The 18,765-nt window shown below is 47.3% G+C and overlaps 1 protein-coding gene and 1 long non-coding RNA gene across 2 annotated transcripts in view; one reads left to right on the top strand and one right to left on the bottom strand.

Moving 5' to 3' along the window:
• TRPM1 (transient receptor potential cation channel subfamily M member 1) overlaps nt 1–18,765 on the bottom strand; it is a 148,436-nt gene that overhangs the window by 85,659 nt on the left and 44,012 nt on the right.
• The window catches only part of LOC131406375 (uncharacterized), a 40,297-nt gene continuing 22,036 nt past the window's right edge, over nt 505–18,765 (top strand). The window contains exon 1 of the long non-coding RNA XR_009220124.1: nt 505–661. This is a non-coding gene — a long non-coding RNA (uncharacterized LOC131406375). The remainder of the gene's footprint in view (nt 662–18,765) is intronic.

Below are 18,765 nucleotides of genomic sequence, written 5' to 3'. Positions count from 1 at the left end.
GAATGGCTGCCCAGAGGCACCGATGCTGGTGAAAGGCAATGGGTGGAGGACGCTTCAGTCAAACATTCCTCCTTCCCCTTCCGCCTTGCCACGCTCCATGGCTGAGTAATGCAAAGGTGATAACAAAGAGCCATGGAATCTTGCAAAGCATGTCCTGGTGAAACGAAAGGTGAGCAGAGCCTCCTGTGGTTCATTGATAAACCCTTTAGATCCCCTCCTCTGCCCCCCTGCTGTTGGTTACGTATTGACCATTCATCTGAAATATTTCTGTCCATCAGAAGTGGTTATTATAAACGCCTTGGGGCAGTAACTGGAACATTGGTACTGGGGATTACAACCTGAGCTGCAAGAGCACCTGTCCCACTGGGAGTCTGTCCCCTTAGGCTTAGGGAGGGGACACAGCGGTGGTGCCGCAATCATGCTCCCCCCGCCCTCTGAGCTGTGACTTTCTCATCTCTGAAATGGAAACTGTTTTGCATAGTTTTGAGCTTCAGCAGCGATCACACTTGTACAGTATTTAGGAGGTACTAGATGTAAACGGAAATCCTGGTTATTATTTTTATCACAGGATGGTAAGATGCATGACAGAAATAGAGTCAGTCTATCATCAAGGCTTCAAGTGGTGGTTCAAAAACCACCAGGGGCCGGGAGTTCAGAAGGGGTAAGTGCTTGAGCTAAGCCTCAAAGGATGGGCAAAGTGTGAAAATGGGGACGGAACGTTTGGGGCCAGGGAGTGTTGGAGTGGGTGGAATGCATGTGCAAAGCAGGGGGAGTGAGGATGGGTGTGGAGAGTGGAGGGATGAGGGAGGGGAATGGGGTGGCTGAGGGGGAGGGGTGTGCCAAAGAGCAGGTAGGTGAAGGAAAGGAGGGGAGAGGACAGGTTCCTTGTGCTACCCCTCATCTGAGGAGGATGGAGATGGGCTGTGGAGGAGCAGGAAAGGGCCCACCAAGACATGAACATTTTGGTGGGGATTTCTCTGGGTAAGTGAAGTGCAGGCAGAGACTAGGCTGCCATATACTCACGTTCCAGGTGTTTTGTGAGTGCCCACCAGGCGGCTGGCATGGGACTGGGTGCAGGACTATGGGCTGGGGGTGCAGGTGAGCCGGATAGTCATGGCCCTGCCCTCTTGTTGCTTCCACTGTGGTCAGCTAACAGGTAACAAGCCAGGCAGCAAATAAACCAGAGCATTGCAGATTGAGGTAAGAATATGAAGGAATAAAGAAGAAGGTGTGATAGAGTAGGGGTGTGCATGTGGGGTGGGGGGGTGGCCTCATTAGATTGGGAAGTCTTTGCTGAACACATTACACATTTACACTGAGAACTGAAAGACCAGAAGAGAATTCTAGGGTGAGGGAATAGCATGTGCAAAAGCCCTGTGGCAGGAAGAGCTGGGGGTGGTTGCCAAGGGGCATGGATTAGGAATGTGGCCTAATGTGGGACTGGAGGGGCAGGTGGGGCACATTCTGCAGGAACTTTAGGTCATAGTAACTGGTGAGGAAGGGAGTAACATGAACTTATGAGAATGAATTATAGGTGGGCAAAGGGGAGGCAGGGCACCAACAGGAAGACTGGAGTGTGGTCCAGGCAAGAGATGTTTGAGGCCTGGACTAGCCTGGGAACAGGGGAGGTGGAGCAGGGTAGGCAGACTGGAGATATTTGGTGGGCGTGGATGGAAAGGGAATGGATCTGCTGCTGATGGGGATGAAGGAAGGGGAGGAACCCAGTAATGACCCTGGGTTTCTGGTTTTGGGACTGGGTGGCTAGCAATGCAATTTATGGAGGTGGGACAGTTTGGGAATAGGTTTGGGGAGGAAAGTCAAGCCTTCTGCTGTGGACATCTTAGGCTCCAGGTGCCCACTGGACCTCCAGGTACATCAGAGGTGTCCCATAGCTGCTGGTTGCACAGGTTTGGGACTCAGTGTGTAGGTGGTATCTAAAATGAGAAGCACCGGGTTTGCTGACAGAAAGACTGCAGACAGAAGAGAGAAATGCGGCCCAGCACTGAGCCCTGAGGAGCAGAGGAGGGGGCTGCAGAAGAAAGGCCAGGGAGGTGGACACAGGCACAGTGTCCCTGGACCCTTGGCGGCCCCCCTGCCAAGGACCACTTGTCCACAATGGGCCACGCCAGTTTGTGGGAGGAAAGTCAAGAGGGGAGTGGGCTGAAGAGCCCGGGAACTGGGTGGTCTGCTAGCTCGTTTTTGCTTGTTTGTTTTTGTTTTTTTGATAAAGAAAGAAAAAAGGAAAGAAATATCTGCTACACACGTGACCAAGGTAACCTTTGTACAATCTAGGTGATGGTCACTCAGACGCTTATTGTTATATTATCCTCTGGACTTGAACCGAGATTTAGAGCAAAGGGCCTGAGGCAGCGTGGACAGCCAGTACCAGCCCCTGTGAGAAGTTTCCTGTGAAGGGGAGCCGAGAAGTGGTGGGAGCCGAGGGGCGCGAGGAGTCAGGAGAATGTGATCTTCTGGGACCTGGACACACGCAAGGGGATGACCCTATAAAGACGGGTGCGGGAGGGAGGAGGAGGCTGCAGGCAGACACTCTTGTGAAGGTTGGGGTGGGGCGGGGCGACAGGAGGGAGGGCAGGGCTGGGACGACTAGGGGGAGGGGGGAGGGGGGGGGACGGGGGCGGGGCGACAGGGCGTGGCTTCTGGCTTGGGCTGACTCCGCGGAGGGAAGTGGCTTTCCGAAAGTAAGAGGTGGTTTGCTGCTAGGCGAGTCTCTGTTTACTCAGTGTCTCTGTTTCTTGGGCCAAAATTAACAGCAAACCCCACAGTGAAATGACTGATGTGTGGACCAGTTTAGCTGAAAGAAACCGCCTGTCTCATGTGTCTATTTAGAGCCGGCTGCATGTGGCCCACACGTGGACTTGGTTTGACCCTTGTAGGAAGAGAAGAGTTAGCTGCCCTTATTAACCGAGAGGGAGAGTACAGTGTGAAAACCTTGACTTCTGGCTTCTCTGGGACGCCCACGATACGTGAGAACTCTGGCCGACGTCCCGGCACAGCTGCAAGTGGCTGTGGGTCCCCACACGTACCACGGACCTGCGCTTGCCTGGCTTCGGGGGCACCTGTGTGCCTGGGAACTCTCCATCCCAGAGGATCAAACAGCCTCTCTTGCCAAAGCACTGGCACAAACCACCCATCTTCCTGTGCACAAAGGAGTAAAACCCCACAATCGTTCCTTCCCGCTCCACCCTCCACCCACTCACCCCCAGGGCTGTGGGAGGCCCTGGCATGTCCAACAGGCCATTTCTGGGTGGTTTGGCTGGGACTCACTGCTCTGGCCCCTCTGGGAGACTCTTGGGCCAAACCCAACCACACTGCAAAGAAAACAGGTAGGAACCCCAGGCTGCGGGCCCACTCTGGCCGCCCCTCGCCTTTCTGGGCCACAGATATTACATCTGTAAAATGAGCACAATAATGCCCCCCATGTCTGTGCTATAAGCTGGGGTGAGACTCAAACGACATAGTGCTTGGAAGAGCTTTAAGACCCAATTTCCTGTGCTTTATCGTCACAGCCCCCAGGAGGTGACAGGGCTGGCCTGCAGGAAATGTTGGGGGTCGCCACAGCCGACCTCCTCCCCGGGGTCAGGGTGCCCTCTCCCCTAGCTCTTCCATCCAGGGGTCCTCCCTGGGACCCTGGGATCGATCCTCTAGACTGGAGTCCCGGAAACAGAGCTGGATCTTTAGGCCAAAGGAAGTGAGCTTTTTCTTTGTACTTCTTTTTAAAACTGAAATTAATCCACATACCCTAAAATTCACCTTTTAAAGTGTGCGGCCAGTCATTTTTTAGTATATTCCTAAGATTGTGTAACATCACCACTATCTAATTCTAGAGCATGTTCATCATCCCCCAGAAAAGTCCCTCACCTGTTGGCAGTCACTCCCCATTCCTCCCGCCCCCTGCCTCCAGCCCTAAGCAACCGCTAATCTACTTTCTGTCTCTGTGGATTTGCCTATTCTGGACATTTTACGTAAATGGAATCATACACTATGTGGTTTTTTGTGTCTGGCTTCTTTCACTTAGCATGACGTTTTCAAGGTTCATCCATATTGTAGCATGTCAGTACTTCATTCTTTTATGCCGCAGTAGTATTCCATTGCGTGAATTCAGTAATTGATGGACGTTTGGGTTGTTGCTGCTTTTTGGCTATTGTAAATAATACTGCTATGAAGATATTTTTCTTTTTAAAGGGAAGACTGAATAAGGCTAGGAAAAGAAGAAGGCAACTCATTAACTTGTTAAGTTTGCGGTTGTGGTAGGGGATGCAGGATTTTTTCTTTAATTTCTTCTTTGTCTACATTGTTTTTTTAATTTTCTAAGGAAAAATATAGCTGATTTTAAAAGGAAAAAGAGAATGTGCCCAGGGTGCCCGGCCAGTGTGAGGAAGCTTCTGAGCCCAGGGACTCCCAATGGCAGCCAGCTCCCGGGGTCCAGCCTCAGAGTCACAGCCCTGGTATTTTTGCAGCATCACTAACGTTTAAATTTTCCAGTAGCACTGCTGGTTGCCATTCCATCATCTTAGATTTACGTATATTTTAAGCTGCGATTGCAAATAGTGGAATCATAGGACACATCTCTAACGCTAACTAGTAGTTTTAATTCACAATTACAAAAACATCACATTTTTTTCTACACTTGTAGAATGAAAGTTGCATTGGACTGAACGTCTTCCCCGAAATTCATATGTTGAAACCTAACCCTCCAGGGTGATGGTATTAAGAGGTGGGGCTTTTGGAGGTGGTTAGGTCAGGAGGGCGGAGCCCTCATGAATGGCATTAGTGCCCTTATAAAAGAGACCCCAGGGAGCCATCTCGGCCATTCCACCATGTGAGGACACAGGGAGAAGATGGCCATATGAATCAGGAAGCAGGCTCTCACCAGACACCAGAATCTGCCGGCACCTTGATCTTGGACTTCCAGCCTCCAGAGCTATGAGAAATAAATATCTGTTGTTTACAGACTGTAGTATTCTATTATAGCAGCCCGAATGGCTGCTATAATAGAAAGTTTTACCAGAATTTGCTGTATAGATTTCATCAAAATTGTCTGGGTTTTGCTGTTAAAATGTGAACACATGCCCGTTTGTTTTGGGAATTATCATTGTTGATGCAGTCAAATCCCGTAAGATAGTGTCTCAATTCAAGGTGGTGCTGGCCAGAGGCCAGGAACACTTCCCACACCTGCTGCCTGCCAGGCTGACCTCACCGGAAATGAGGGGGCTGCTGACCTTTGGGTAGAACGCAGGATGGTTGTTAGTTAGCCCTGAGCAAATGCAAGTAGACAATTAGGAGGAAAAACCAAACCAAAACAAAACAAGAGGAGGGCTGCAGCAGAGCGATCCAGATACCTAATTATACAGCTATGTTGACCACACAGACCGCAGCTGGGATTTAGGCTACTGAGTCTTTGATATTTGCTCATCTCTTTACTGTTGACAGGAAGGAGCCTCAGGTCTCATAGATGCAGAGAAAGACCCCAGACCCACATTGAGACTGTGATATTCTGGAATGGAGGCCTTGTGGGATCAACTCAGACATCCTCTTATCTTGGACCGTTTGGAGGAGGAGAGGAAACAAAAATGGACCATGTAATGGGATATCTAATCCTCTCACCCCCACAAATGAGGGCTGATGCACCAGGAACACTAGTGTTCATACTCCAGCTAAGGGCTCTCTAATGAGCTTGGCGAAAGGGGTGAACTATTGGGAACTAGCTAAGATGGTTGGCAAGAGAGAGAAAGGGAGAAAAGGGAAGGCAGCCAAGGTCAGCTTCTAGTCCCAGCTCTAGCAGAGCCAGCTGAGCAGATAGCTCCTGCAAATCACATGCCTGCCCGATGTCGGATGTCTCTGCTCCCTACTTACAGGGTCATATCAAGGGAAGCCACGTGGGCACTTCTAAACACAAGCTGTGCTTTATAGGTAGGAGTGGCGAGTCTTTCCCATTATAGGATGGGCGTGGGGGTGGCTCCTGCTTTTTGGGATCATACTTTTGAAGGAGGTGGTGCACAGGGATATGCCTTGCTCTGTAATTGGGGGAAGCCACCAGTTTCCAGGTGCCAGAAACTGCACTCTTATAGGTCTCTTCTCCTTCCAGTGCTGGAGACTTGTCTCTGGTGGGCATTCAGGTGAGGGCTGCCACCTCTCCTAGAATGGGCCACCAGGGGCTGAGTAGGGCTAGCCCTTCTGCCTGCCTCCTCCCCTTGGGCCCTGCTTCTATGTGGAACCTGACCCAGAAACCTGCTTCTGGAAAGGAATCCACAGAGTCTGTGCCAGTGTTCCTCAAAGTGTGGTTTGGGGGAGGTTGTAAAAAATGCAGATAGCGAGGGCTGGCCCCGTGGCTTAGCAGTTAAGTGCTCACGCTCCACTACTGGCTGCCTGGGTGCAGATCTCGACGCACACCGATGTACCACTTCTCCAGCCATGCTGAGGTGGCATCCCACGTACAGCAACTAGAAGGACGTGCAACTGTGACATGCAACTATCTACTGGGGCTTTGGGGAATAAAATGGAGGAGGATTGGCAATAGATGTTAGCTCAGAGCCGGTCTTCCTCAGCAAAAAAAAAAAAAAAAAGAGGAGGATTGGCATGGATGTTAGCTCAGGGCTGATCTTCCTCACACACACACACAAAAATTGCAGATAGCTGACAACTATGGAGTGGGAGGAAATATTTGCAAATCATATACTGATAAGGGATTAATACCCAGATTACATAAAGAACTCCTACAACTCAACAACAACAACAAAAATAAACAACTTGATTTAAAAGTGGGCAAAGGATTTGAATAGATATTTTCCAAAGAAGACTTGCAAATGGCCAACCAGCACATGAAAAGATGCTCAACATCACTAATCATCAGGGAAATGCAAATCAAACCCACAGTGAGGTACCACCTCACACCATTATGATGGGTACTATCAAAAAATAGAAAATAACAAGTGTTGGTGAGAATGTGAAGAAATTGGAACTCTTGTGAACTGTTGGTTGGAATTTAAAATGGTGCAGTTGCTATGGAAAACAGTATAGGGGTGCCTCAAAAATTAAACATAGACTTATCATCATATGATCCAGTAATTCCACTTCTGGGCATATACCCAAAAGAATTGAAAGCAAGGTCTCAAAGAGATATTTGTACACCCTTGTTCATAGCAACATTATTTACAGTAGCCAAAAGGTGGAAGCAACTGGAGTGTCCACTGATGGACAAATGGATGAGCAAAATGTGGCATATACAAACAATGAAATATTATTTGACCTTAAAAAGGAAGGAAATCCTATCACATGCTACAATATGGATGACCCTGGAGAACATTACACTAAGTGAAATAAGCCAGTCTCAAAAGGACAAATACTGTATGATTCCACTTGTATGAAGTACCTAGAGGAGTCAAATTCATAGAGACAGAAAGTAGAATGGTGGTTCCCAGGAGCTGTGGGGAAGGGTGGAATGGAGAGTTATTGTTTAATGGGTACGGAATTTCAGTTTGGGATGATGAGAAAGTTCTGGACGTGGATGATGGTGATAGTAGCATAACAATGTGAATGTACTTAATGCCAATGAAGTGGACTCTTAAATATGGTTAAGATGGTAAATTTTATGTTATGTATATCCACTGCCCGTGCTGCACTCAGTTTCTTGCCACTCTGGTTGGGCCCTTCCAAGCCAGACCTCTCAAGGAACTGCAAGTTCACAGTGTGGGGGAGACAAGTCAAAGGGGAGGCCTCTGATGGTGGAGCTGGCACCTGGACACAGGTGGAAGAAATCAGTTTTTGGAGGCTGCAGAACGGGCATAATGCAGTTGGGCCTGGTGTGCCTTTCTCGGGTGATGGGCAGGGCCAGGGTGAGGCCAGTGATATACTCACTTTGGGGTGCCCAAAACTCAGTAACTAAAATAAATAACATTTCATACAATATTAAAAAAATAAAATCAATGCAAAAAATCTATGATGAACACAATATCAAAATTTTAGACAGGCTGTTTTGCTTGTTTTGTGACCCTGCATTATTGTGAGATGGTCATTTCCAATCAGCTCACAGTTCTGGGGTCGTGTGGCCAGCATGTCCCCACTGGGCAGTTTTATGTGGGTTGACAATGGCATGCCAGCTTGTTGGGCAGTGCGAGGCTTTATATATAGTCATGGTTTTTTTTCACTGTAGAGCTCTTATTAACTTTTCCCAGGTGGTTCAAAATATGGGAGGCTATTTTGGTAAGTGTCTGTAGGGTGCACATTTTCCTTCTCCCACAGACTCCAGTGTGGCTCAGCATGATGCCTGTGACAGGTCACTGGTGACCGTGGCAGGCTGACCCTGAAGCTTGTCCACACAATTGCTGGAGGACAGGGATCACAACTGAGAAGGCGCATTCTTGGGGCACGATGGATGGGGGCTGGGACGGGCCTGAGAGCCGCCCTGGCTCACTAAGGGACAGGGACCACTGGTCTTGGGGAATGATTTATTTACCACAAGGCCAGTGAAGCTTCAGCTCCATGGTTCCACACTTACAAGGACCTTTCCAAGACCTGAAACCTGATTTGGAACTTATAATTTTATATTCCTTTCCTTAAAGGGGTGGCCCCAAAGTATATAAGCTTTTGGGCCCCAATGCACCCCTGGGTACACCCCTGCCTGCCCCTCTGAGTGAGGGGGCAACAGACTGGCCCATAGGGTGCTGATGTGGTGCAGGGTGGAGGACTAATGTAGGGCTGGCCTGGAGCACCGGGTGGGGATGGGGGTGGCCATTTCCATGGGATGGTGGGCGATGGGGGTGGGGGTGAGGATGGCGTGTTTTTTTCTTTGCTTACAATTAGAAACAAACAAATGAACAAAAACCCCTAAACTAATATGTGCCCATTAGAACAAATTAGAAAGATATAGAAATATCCAAACTAAAAAGTGATTCCTTCTCTCTCTTTCCCCTCCAACTCTAGCCTCCAGCAGTAACCCCCGTTAACAGTTGGTGTGTGTCCTTCAGACATTTCCTACTGCTGCTTTAAACAGACGCACTCTTGTAAAGAACTTTTTAAAAATGAAACTTCAGTGATATTTGTGGGCCTCTAGCACGGAACCATTGCATGGAGAGCTCCCTCACCCTTTCCCCAGCCGCGTGCTATTCCACTGTGTGGCTTCACCAGGAGTCATTGCGTCCTGGGTGTATTCCACGCGAAACCATGTTCTGGAAAGACATGGTTTTCTTCCCAATGGGCCTGAACTGGTGCCTGAAAGTTTTACTATTAAAGTCATTTCTTTGGGTTAAGGCTTTGCAGGTGGCCCTTAGAGTAAAAATACAACAGATGACGTGGTGGAGAGAAAAGGACTTTGGGTTTAGACATCCCTGAGTCAGCTCCCAGACTCTCCGCTTCTTATCTCTATGACTTTGGCCGTGTTATTTAACTTTTCTGAGTCTTGATTATCTTGTCTGTAAGATGGGGTGCTTATAGGGATTAAATATGATTAAGTGTAAAAAACCTCGAGCCCGTTGCCTGGCAGAGATTGGCATTCAGTAAATAGTTTTCAAGTCCCCTAAATAAGCATCAACTGAATGAAGTGTAACAAGGGCAAGATTTCAGCTCCTCCCAAATCCCAGGATCTGTCACGTAGGGTGGGTGGACTTGAGAATACATTGTCTCTAATTCCGCCGTCCACAGCAGAGGAAGCAGGAGGCCAGCGGGATGGTGGGACTGAGACTGAGGTCCAGCCTGGCCAGCCATCCCCAAGATCGGGGACGCTGTGTTGAGACAGAGACCCCTCCCTCCAGAACTCACAGGTCAGTCATTGGCCCTAACGACGTTGGACGTAAATCTTGGTTTGTGTTTTTCCAAGGCTTTCTTTCACCAGTGTTCTCCCCCTCTGTCCTCATAGCGACTCTGTGCGGACGACACTATCATCTATGCTGTTGGTTTCCTGGGCTCCCGGGACCCGGTGAGCATGCATTGATCACTAAGCACCTCTCATATTTCAGCACCACTTGTGTAGATTGGCCGGTTTGCAATAGTCAGCTCTGAGGGACCGAGAGCCAGGATGGGGCAGATTTGAGGAAGGAGTCGGGAAGCCAGCACTGATGGATACTCCTGAAAGGGGCAGTCTTGGAAGGCGCAGGGAGTGCTACTGGCAGGAGGGGCCTGGGGTGGGAGTGGCTGTGGAGAGATGGGTGGGAGGCTGGGCGTGGAGGAGGGGGGCATGGCTGAGGCATCCCAAACAGGGTTCACATGTTTTCTGTGTACTCTAGGGCTGTCCTGACCAGTGTGGTCTGTTGTGACCTGTGACTCATGGCCAGTGTCTGGCCTGCTCATGTATTTATAGATGAGTGTTCCCACACACGACTCAGCATTTACAACTTGGGAGGGTTATGTCGGAGAAAATGTATCTTCAAAAGTTCAGCAGGGCCTTTGTAGCCCTGGTCACCTTGTGTGTCATGAAAGAAGCCCAGCATTCATGTGTTTCACACTAGCCCCCTTATGTGGTGGGCTCTGCTGGCTCCAGGTGGACTCAGCCCTCAGGAGGTCCCAGCTGGGCACATTGGCACTGTAAGTATACAGTGTGCTGGGACAGAGCAGAGGAGGAGCAGGTACTTCTCTCTGGAAGACAGGGAGCGCCTTGCTGGGTAGAGTAGGCAGGGAGGGGTCATTTGGCTCCTCCTCAAGGCATGAGGAGAGTTTTGTCTGGCACAGGAGTGATGGGAAAAGGTCTTCTTGGAAGAGGGAACAGCAGAACAAGGCAGAGCGCCGAATCCCATTTCTCTACTGTGGTGGTCACAGTGACCGACGCACAGAACCGAGATGCAGTGGTGGTGGGGTATGCAGAGACCACATGCTCCCTCACTGTGGTTTTTACAGTTGAGGAAACTGAGGTGGTGGAGGGCTAGGGCCTTGGTACGGGCTCTGGGAGGTGAGTGGGCATTGAGAGAGGAGAAAAAGCATCATGGTAGAGCCACCAGCCCTGGCCAGTCTCCTGATCATGCCGCTGGGCCTGACCCCTCTGCATGGCCCCGTCCCTCATCACACATCTGTCGCCTCTGGCAGACTGAAAATATTTTCTCCAAAATGGGCAGATGCTTTTGAGCTCCTCCCTTTAAGGAGGACAAAACAGTTTGGCCTTGTCTGGGGAAGCAGAGCAGGCAAGCGACCCACAGTCCAGCAGTTCTGCACTGAGGTTTACTCCAAACGTGCTCGTGCACATGTGCACCAGAAGACCCTACACGTGTGTTCACATCAGCACTGTTATTGAGAGCCTCAACAGACAGCAACCCAGATGCCCATCTGCAGTAGGATCTATAAGTACATCACCATATATTCACACAAGGGAATGTTATACGGCAGGGAAAATAGACAAACTGTAGCTACCTATGACTCTCAAAACATAACACAAAGCAAAAGAAACAAGTCCCCAAAGACACACACAGTGTCATTCTATTTATATAAAGTTCAGAAGCAGGTGAAGCTAAACAATGAATTGTGTAGGGATACAGATGAAGTCCAGAATAAAATGATAGCAAAACTCCCAAAAAATCCACAGAAAAGCTATTACAGCTAATAAACGAGTTCAGCAAAGTTTGAAGGTACGAGATCAAAACACAAAAATTGGTTGTGTTTCTAAATACCAGGAATGAATAATCCAAAAAGGAAATTAAGAGAACAATTCCATGTATAATAGCATCAAAAAGAATAAAATATCTAGGAGTAAATTTAACCAAGGAGGTGAAAGACTTGTATGCTGAAAACTACAAGACATTGCTGAAAGAAAGGAGACCTAAATAAATGGGAAGACATTCCATATTCATGAATTGGAAGACTTAATATTGCTAAGATGGCAACACTACTCAAGGTAGTCTACAGATTCAGTGCAATCCCTATCAAAATTTCAATGTGCTTTTTTGCAGAAATGGAAAAGCCAATCCTCAAATTCATAAAGAATTGCAAGGGGCTCTGATAGTGGAAGTCATCTTGAAAAGAGAAGAACAAAGTTGGAGGACTCAAATTTCCTGCTTTCAACATTTCAAAGCTCCAGTAACCAAAAGAGTGTGGTACTGGCATAAAGATAGATGAATAGGATTGAAAGTCCAGAAATAAACCCACACATCTATGGCGAATTGATTTTTGACGAGGGCACCAAGACCGTTCAATGCAGGAAAGCACAGTCTTTTCAACAAATGGTGCTGGGAAAACTGGATAGCCACATGCAAAAGAATGGAATTGGACCCCTATCTCACATCACATACAAAAATTAACTCAAGATGGATCAGACATAAATGTCTAAGAGCTAAAACCATAAAACCCTTAGAAAAAAAACACAAGGATAAATCTTTGTGACCTTGCATTTGGCAATGGATTCATAGACATGATACCAAAAGCTTGAGCAACAGAAGAAGAAATAGAAAAACTGGACTTCATCAAAATTAAAAATATTTATACTTCAAAGGATACTGTCAAGAAAGTGAAAAGACAACCTACAGAATGGAAGACCATATTTGCAAATCATATATTTGACAAGGGCGTAGTATCCAAAATACATGAAGAACTTTAAAACTCAATAACAAAAAGAGAAACAATCCAATTTAAAAATGGGAAAAGGACTCAAATAAACCTTTGTCCAAGGAAGATATGCAAATGGCCAACAAGAACATGAAAAGATGTTCAATACCACTAGTCATTAGGGAAGCGCAAATCAAAACCACAAAGTACCACTTCACTGTTACTAGGATGGCTGTAATAAATAAGCCCCCCAAAACAAAGAGCAGTAATAAGTATTGTCAAGGATGTGGAGAAATTGGAACCCTCATACACTGCTTGTGGAAATGTAAAACGGTACAGCCACTTTGGAAAAGAGTTTGGCGGTTCCTTAAAAAGCTAAATGTAGAGTTACCGTATAACCCAGCAATTCCACTCCAAGTTATATACCCCCCAAAATTGGAAACAGGTACTCAAACAAGTATATGTACACTCATGTTCATAGTAGCACTATTCACAACAGCCAAAAGATAGAAATGGCTCAAATGCCCATGAATGAATGAATGGATAAACAAATTATGGCATATCCTTACAATAGAATATTATTCAGCCAAGAAAAGGAATAAAGTACTGACACATGCTGTAATGTGGATGAACCTTGAAAATGTTATGCTGAGTGCAAGAAGCCAATTACAGAAGGTCGCCTATTGTATGATTCTATTTAGATTAAATATCCAGAATAGATAAATTCATAGAGACAGACATAGAAACACAAATTGGTGGTTTTCAGGGGGTGGGGGAAGGGAAAATGGGAAGAAATTGCCTAATGGGTACAGGGTTTTACCTGCTAGTGATGGAAATGTTCTAGATAGCTAGGTAGAGGTGTGGCTGCACAACATTGTGAATGTACTAAATACCACTGAGTTGTTCACTTTAAAGTGGTTAATTTTACGTTATAAGAATTTCATCTCAATAAGTTGTTAAAAAAATAAAAAATACGTCTACTGCAAAACAAAAAAAAAGAGATAAAGAAAAGCAAGAGAATGAGCCTCATAGAAGTCAGGGTGGTGGTACCTGTGGAGGGAGGAGGGTAACCGGGTGGGGGGTACCGGGTGGTAATACACAAGGATGTGCTTTGTTGGTCTTCTTTAAACTACACGTAGACATTTTACACACTACTTATAAAAGCTGTATTTCACAATAAAATATTTTAAAAGAATAAACAAAAGGAGGAGAGGGAAACGGAATCATGTAGCTGGGATCGGTAAGGGTTCCAATCTTCCCTTCCTCCCCGTCACAGTTCTTCCCTGATTGTCTGGGGACCTGAGGATGGCAACCAGGATCTTGGGGCCCCTCTCCAGCTCCCTGTCCTGGTTTGGCTAATGTTGCCTGGCTGGCTCACTTGGGAGGGTGAGCAAGTTGGGAAGGTGCTGTTTATGGGGCCTCTCTGTTGTTGTCCCAGGGTCCAACCTGGTTTGCTGAGGCTAGAAGGGTGCGGCCCAGTGCCCATGAGAGAGGGGATCCCAGGACCAAGGTCGGCCTCCCTGTGCCCACCTGGCTGTCATGGGGAGTGCCCTCTCTTTTTCGGTGGTGCTCTCTGTCCTTTGCCACCCCTCTAGGTCCCTGTTCTCCTGGCTTCCTCTCTCAGGACTTCCAGGATCCGGAAGGTGCCCCACTCCACTGGTGGCCTGTGTGAACACAGGCCCAGGCCCTAGACTTGTGAGGTGTCAGGACTCGTGTAGCTGGCACCCCTGGTACCTCAGGGACTGTAATGTCTGCCAGGGCCACTAGGGTGGGGAAGGGCACTAGGTGGCACACTGGTGGGAGTGAGGTGGGGCAAAACCGAGACATTTGACACAGCTCAATGTGACACCCGAGGCTGCCAGCTCAGGAGCCTGCCTGCCTGCTGGGGCTGACCCTCGCTCCTCGACTCCATCACTGTGACGACACTTAATAGATGATACTCTAATAATGAAAATCACCATCATAGCAATTGCACAAACTCATTATATATATATACAGAGTTTGGGTCTTTGCTGAGTGTTTTCTGCTGACCTCACCTCAGACAAGGTGCGTGTGGAGGTTGTTTTGCTCCTCTGCCCCTCCGAGCCTGCCTTGCTGAACGTGGAGCAGGTGGCTGTCACCTGTCCCCCACTCTGTCCACCAAAAGCATGGGCTGGAACCGCCACCATTCGAGCTATAGAGTTAGGCATTTAGGAACCAGGGAGGGCATCTAGGCCAGCCCTTTGGTTTTACTTCTAAGGGAAAAGAGGTCCAAACCCCAAGGCTGGTTGGTGGCCGGCTTGGCTGAGGACCAGCTTCCCTCTCACAGACTCCCGGCAGCGTGCTTTTGGAGGGGAGCTGGGCAGTATCTGTCACAGAGTAAGGTGCACATACTCTGATCAGCACCGCCGCTGCTAGGGACCTATTATCTGGAAATACTTTTACATGGACACAGGCAATGTATGGATGTTTGTTGCAGTATATTTTGAAATGAATGAAAAATTGAAAACCTCCAATTTGGTCTACATTGGGGACTGGTTAAACCAATTATGATGGACCAAATCACGGGCTGCGCAGCTGTTAAAAAGACTAAAATAGAACTGTAAGTTCTAAAGTGTAAATATCTCTATCATTAATTGAAAAACAGTTGTAGTAAGATCTTTCTGGTATGATCCATCTGTACAAGAACAAACCTTGATATAGAAAGGTCTAGAGCTGTGCTGTCCAACATGGTGGCCACTGGCTACAAGTGGCGATTGAGCACCTGAAGTGGGGCCAGTCTGAACTGAGACTGCTGTGATTCTAAGTGTAAGACAGCAACCTACCTTCTGCTATGTCCAACATCAGAGATCAAAAAAAAAAAAAAAAAAAAAAAGAGGTATTTGGCAGATTTTCAAGACAGTACAGAAAAAAGGACGCAAAATATCTCGCTAATAACTTTCTTACATTGACTACATGTTGAAATGGTAATACTTGGGATATATTGAGTTAAATAAGTTTTAAAATTAGTTTCATTTATTTTAACATGGCTTTTAATTTTTTTAACATGGCTACTCTACAGTTTGAAATTATGTCTGTGGCTCAGGTGACTGGGTGGCTCTGGTCTAGAACAATAGACGTCAAATCGTCAAGCATGGTCGGTAGTGGGAAGTGGGAATTAGGAAAAGTGTGCAAAGCAAGACCTTCACTTGGCTCTTCTGCTTGTTGTACAACTTTACATACTCATATGTCACCTTTATAACACCTAACAAACACAGAAGGACGCTGTTACTGGGATTCCTGGCCAGTGTGCTTTCCATTGCACCATGCCTGATGAAATTGCCTGCTTCCATGCCTTGACTCCAGGGAGGGCTCATGGCCTGTGAAGAGAGGCCACCTGCCATTTCAGCATTACTTACTTCCAGGCATATCAAGCATGAGCAACCCTTAGGGAATGGATGCTGGACACACTGTCCTCCCCACATTCAGGGAGAGGGCAGACCAGGTGTGGTGAGAGCCAGAAGCAGTGGGGGAGAGCTGGGAACAGCAACATGAAGGCCCTGGCAGCTGAGGAGAGGAGCGTGGTGGGCTGACATGGCCTGTTTTCTTTAAGACATCTCTAGCATTGTAAATGCATTCTTCCCCCGACTTGGATAGCAACTGAAGACACAGTTTCTGGAAAACAGCAAGACAAATTCTTCTAGGTATTTTCTACAGGATCCTGGGAAAATTGCTCCTGTGTGTGATGTGTGTGTCTGGGGCAATGGACCAATAATTTCCTTGACCCTGGTTGCTCCCAACGGATGCTGTAATTCATTCACTGATTTCGGAGTCTTACATTAGAGCAAGAAAAAGGGGTGTGGCAGGTATGGACTGGTCAGGTCCCTTTGCATATCAACATGTCCCTGGCTCCTGTCTTTTTAACAGAGGTGTTAAGAGTTGAACCCCATTAACCTGTAGGTCATGGAAGGCAATCAGTGTTGGGTCTCTTATTCCCTTGGATGAGGGCTTCTCTTTTCCCAGGTCCAGAATTTATACACACTCACGCATTCATAAAGTGAAGGACATCTTGGGAACATTTTCAATCAAAGCAAAAGGAAATTTTCTAAAAATATCTAGTGCTCCAAGTAAAAGGATTGTAAGTTAATAGAAAGTCTGCTTTGCTTTCACTTAGCAGAATGAAGATGACTAGCCACTTAAAATGCCTGAGCGTCATTCCATTTCTTGTACTTATCAGCTTTGCAAATGAGGTTGCAAAGAGCCAAACCAAACAAAATTCCAGACTTCTCCTAGAAAATAACCAATAAAACATAAACAATTACAGCAAACATATTCAACATTAGTTGGTGTTTCCAATTACATTTTCTGGGGCTTAAAATACACTGCAGAGAGTGGACAATTTATGCTACAAATATCACTGCAAATGCCGTGAATTTACAGTGCTGATGGATAGTTTGCAAAATGATATTTGGTGAACATTTCTGAGGATAATCCTTTCCTAAAGTCAAACCTGTGTTATTTAAGTCTACTCCCAGAGAGGCTGGTTTCCCTTCCTAATTCCTCCCTAAATATTTAATTCAGACACAGCAAATTCGTCTCATCTTTACTCCCCCCTTCTTCATTTCTATCCCCTCCTTTATCCTCAGTTCCCATCCGTGGTAAACCCAGGAACAATTCCTGTAAATATTTTCATTCTTCTCTACCTCCCCACTATTTCTGCTGATTTTTGCTAATGTTTAAAAAAAGATATATTTTCTGGTAACAAAGGAAAATGTATTTGTTATAGAAAATTATTAAAGTAAAAGAAGAAGAGGAAATGTGCAAAGGAATAAACAAACATCACCCATATGGCCTTCTTCCTAAAATAACAGTGGATAGCATTTCAATGTATTTCTAAGCTTTTTCTCTGAATAGATTAGATGTGTATGTGTGTATACAATGAAAAATATGATCATTCTGCACATTGTCATTATACATTCTTCTCTGTCATTTTAAAGTGACTACATCGCATTTCATCTTGTGGATGGACCGTGATTTTTGTGCCCAGTCCTCTATTTTGGACATTTGGATTGCTTCCCGAGTCTCACTGTAGTAAACAATGCTATGCGAGTTCTGGCTTACCTTCAGGATTATTTCCTTATGATGGATCCCTAGACGGGGAATTTCTGGACTTTGGCACATACAGCTGAACTGCCTTCCAGAAACCAGTTCCCACTGACACAGGCAGTGAGAGGGAATCTCGACCTCCCTTCACAGCCCTGTGTAGTATAATCTTTTCCCTGAGCTTTTAATCAATAGTTAAAATATCAGCTGATAAAAGTTTACAGGTATAAACCCCCTCCCCTTCCAAGAACTTCAGCATTTTCTAGGGCTCTCAGGAAGAGGCACACTCTCCACAAAGCAAAGCAATGGAGGTAAGATGCTAAGGAGCAACAGGCAAGGAGGCCGAGCCCTGGAGCTGGGGCCTCTCAGCAGATCCTGGGCACCTGCATTTAGAAGCTGGCCCCGAGGGAGGCTCCTTGTGTTGGAGCCAGGTGGTGGCCAGCTGACATGGGGCTTGTCCCCTCAGGGAGTCATCTTGGCAGCTCCTTGGTTGAGTAAAGATCCACTCACTATCCCCACAGGACCCTGCCCAGCCAGCCTCAGCGGGAGAGGAGATAGAGGCCCCAGGAAGCAGAGCCCCACGCCTGAGCTTAGCCACACCGGAGCTTACCTGCCTAGCAGTGGGGTGGGGAGGATGTAGCCAGGCCTCCTCCAGCCTCCTCCAGCCTCCTCCTCGGCCCAGCAGGAAGCTGGCTGAGGAGGGCCCACCCTTTAAGAGGAGAAGTCCTCATGAGGAGCATGTGAGCCGCTGTCCCAGGCCCTCATGATCCCGGTGAGGCAACGGCCCCGTGACCTCACTCCCAGGCCAGAAAAGGAAACCAGGGCCCCACGCCGTCCGGCTGCTCAATGTGGCATCCCACAGAAGCAGCCTTGGGCTCTGAGAGAGATGGGCGAGCTAGAACTTTCCCTTCGAAGTGACCTTCCCCCCAGCCAGTCCTTCCTCTGCTGGAAATGTCAGCATGGTTTGCATAATTGAGACAATTGGACATAATCGTTCTTTCAGGAGCCCCTCATCAGGCGGGCAGTGCCCGGGCCCTGGGGAGCCGGGAGAAGGCAGCACATGGCACTAATCATCTCTAATCCTTTTCCAAATCATCTGAGGTTGGGCCAGAGGTCGAGGTGAACACTGCCGAGAATGCAGCGTGAGTCCCACATGACTCTTGTCCCCGTCAGGGTGCTTCTGATCCCCACTGTCCCCCTCCACCCTCAGCTTACATAACTCGT

The sequence above is a fragment of the Diceros bicornis genome, chromosome 5 (genome assembly GCF_020826845.1).
Source record: "Diceros bicornis minor isolate mBicDic1 chromosome 5, mDicBic1.mat.cur, whole genome shotgun sequence".
NCBI lineage: Eukaryota > Metazoa > Chordata > Mammalia > Perissodactyla > Rhinocerotidae > Diceros > Diceros bicornis.
Note: the sequence above shows the minus strand (reverse complement) of the source record. Positions and strands in the feature narration are given on the sequence as shown.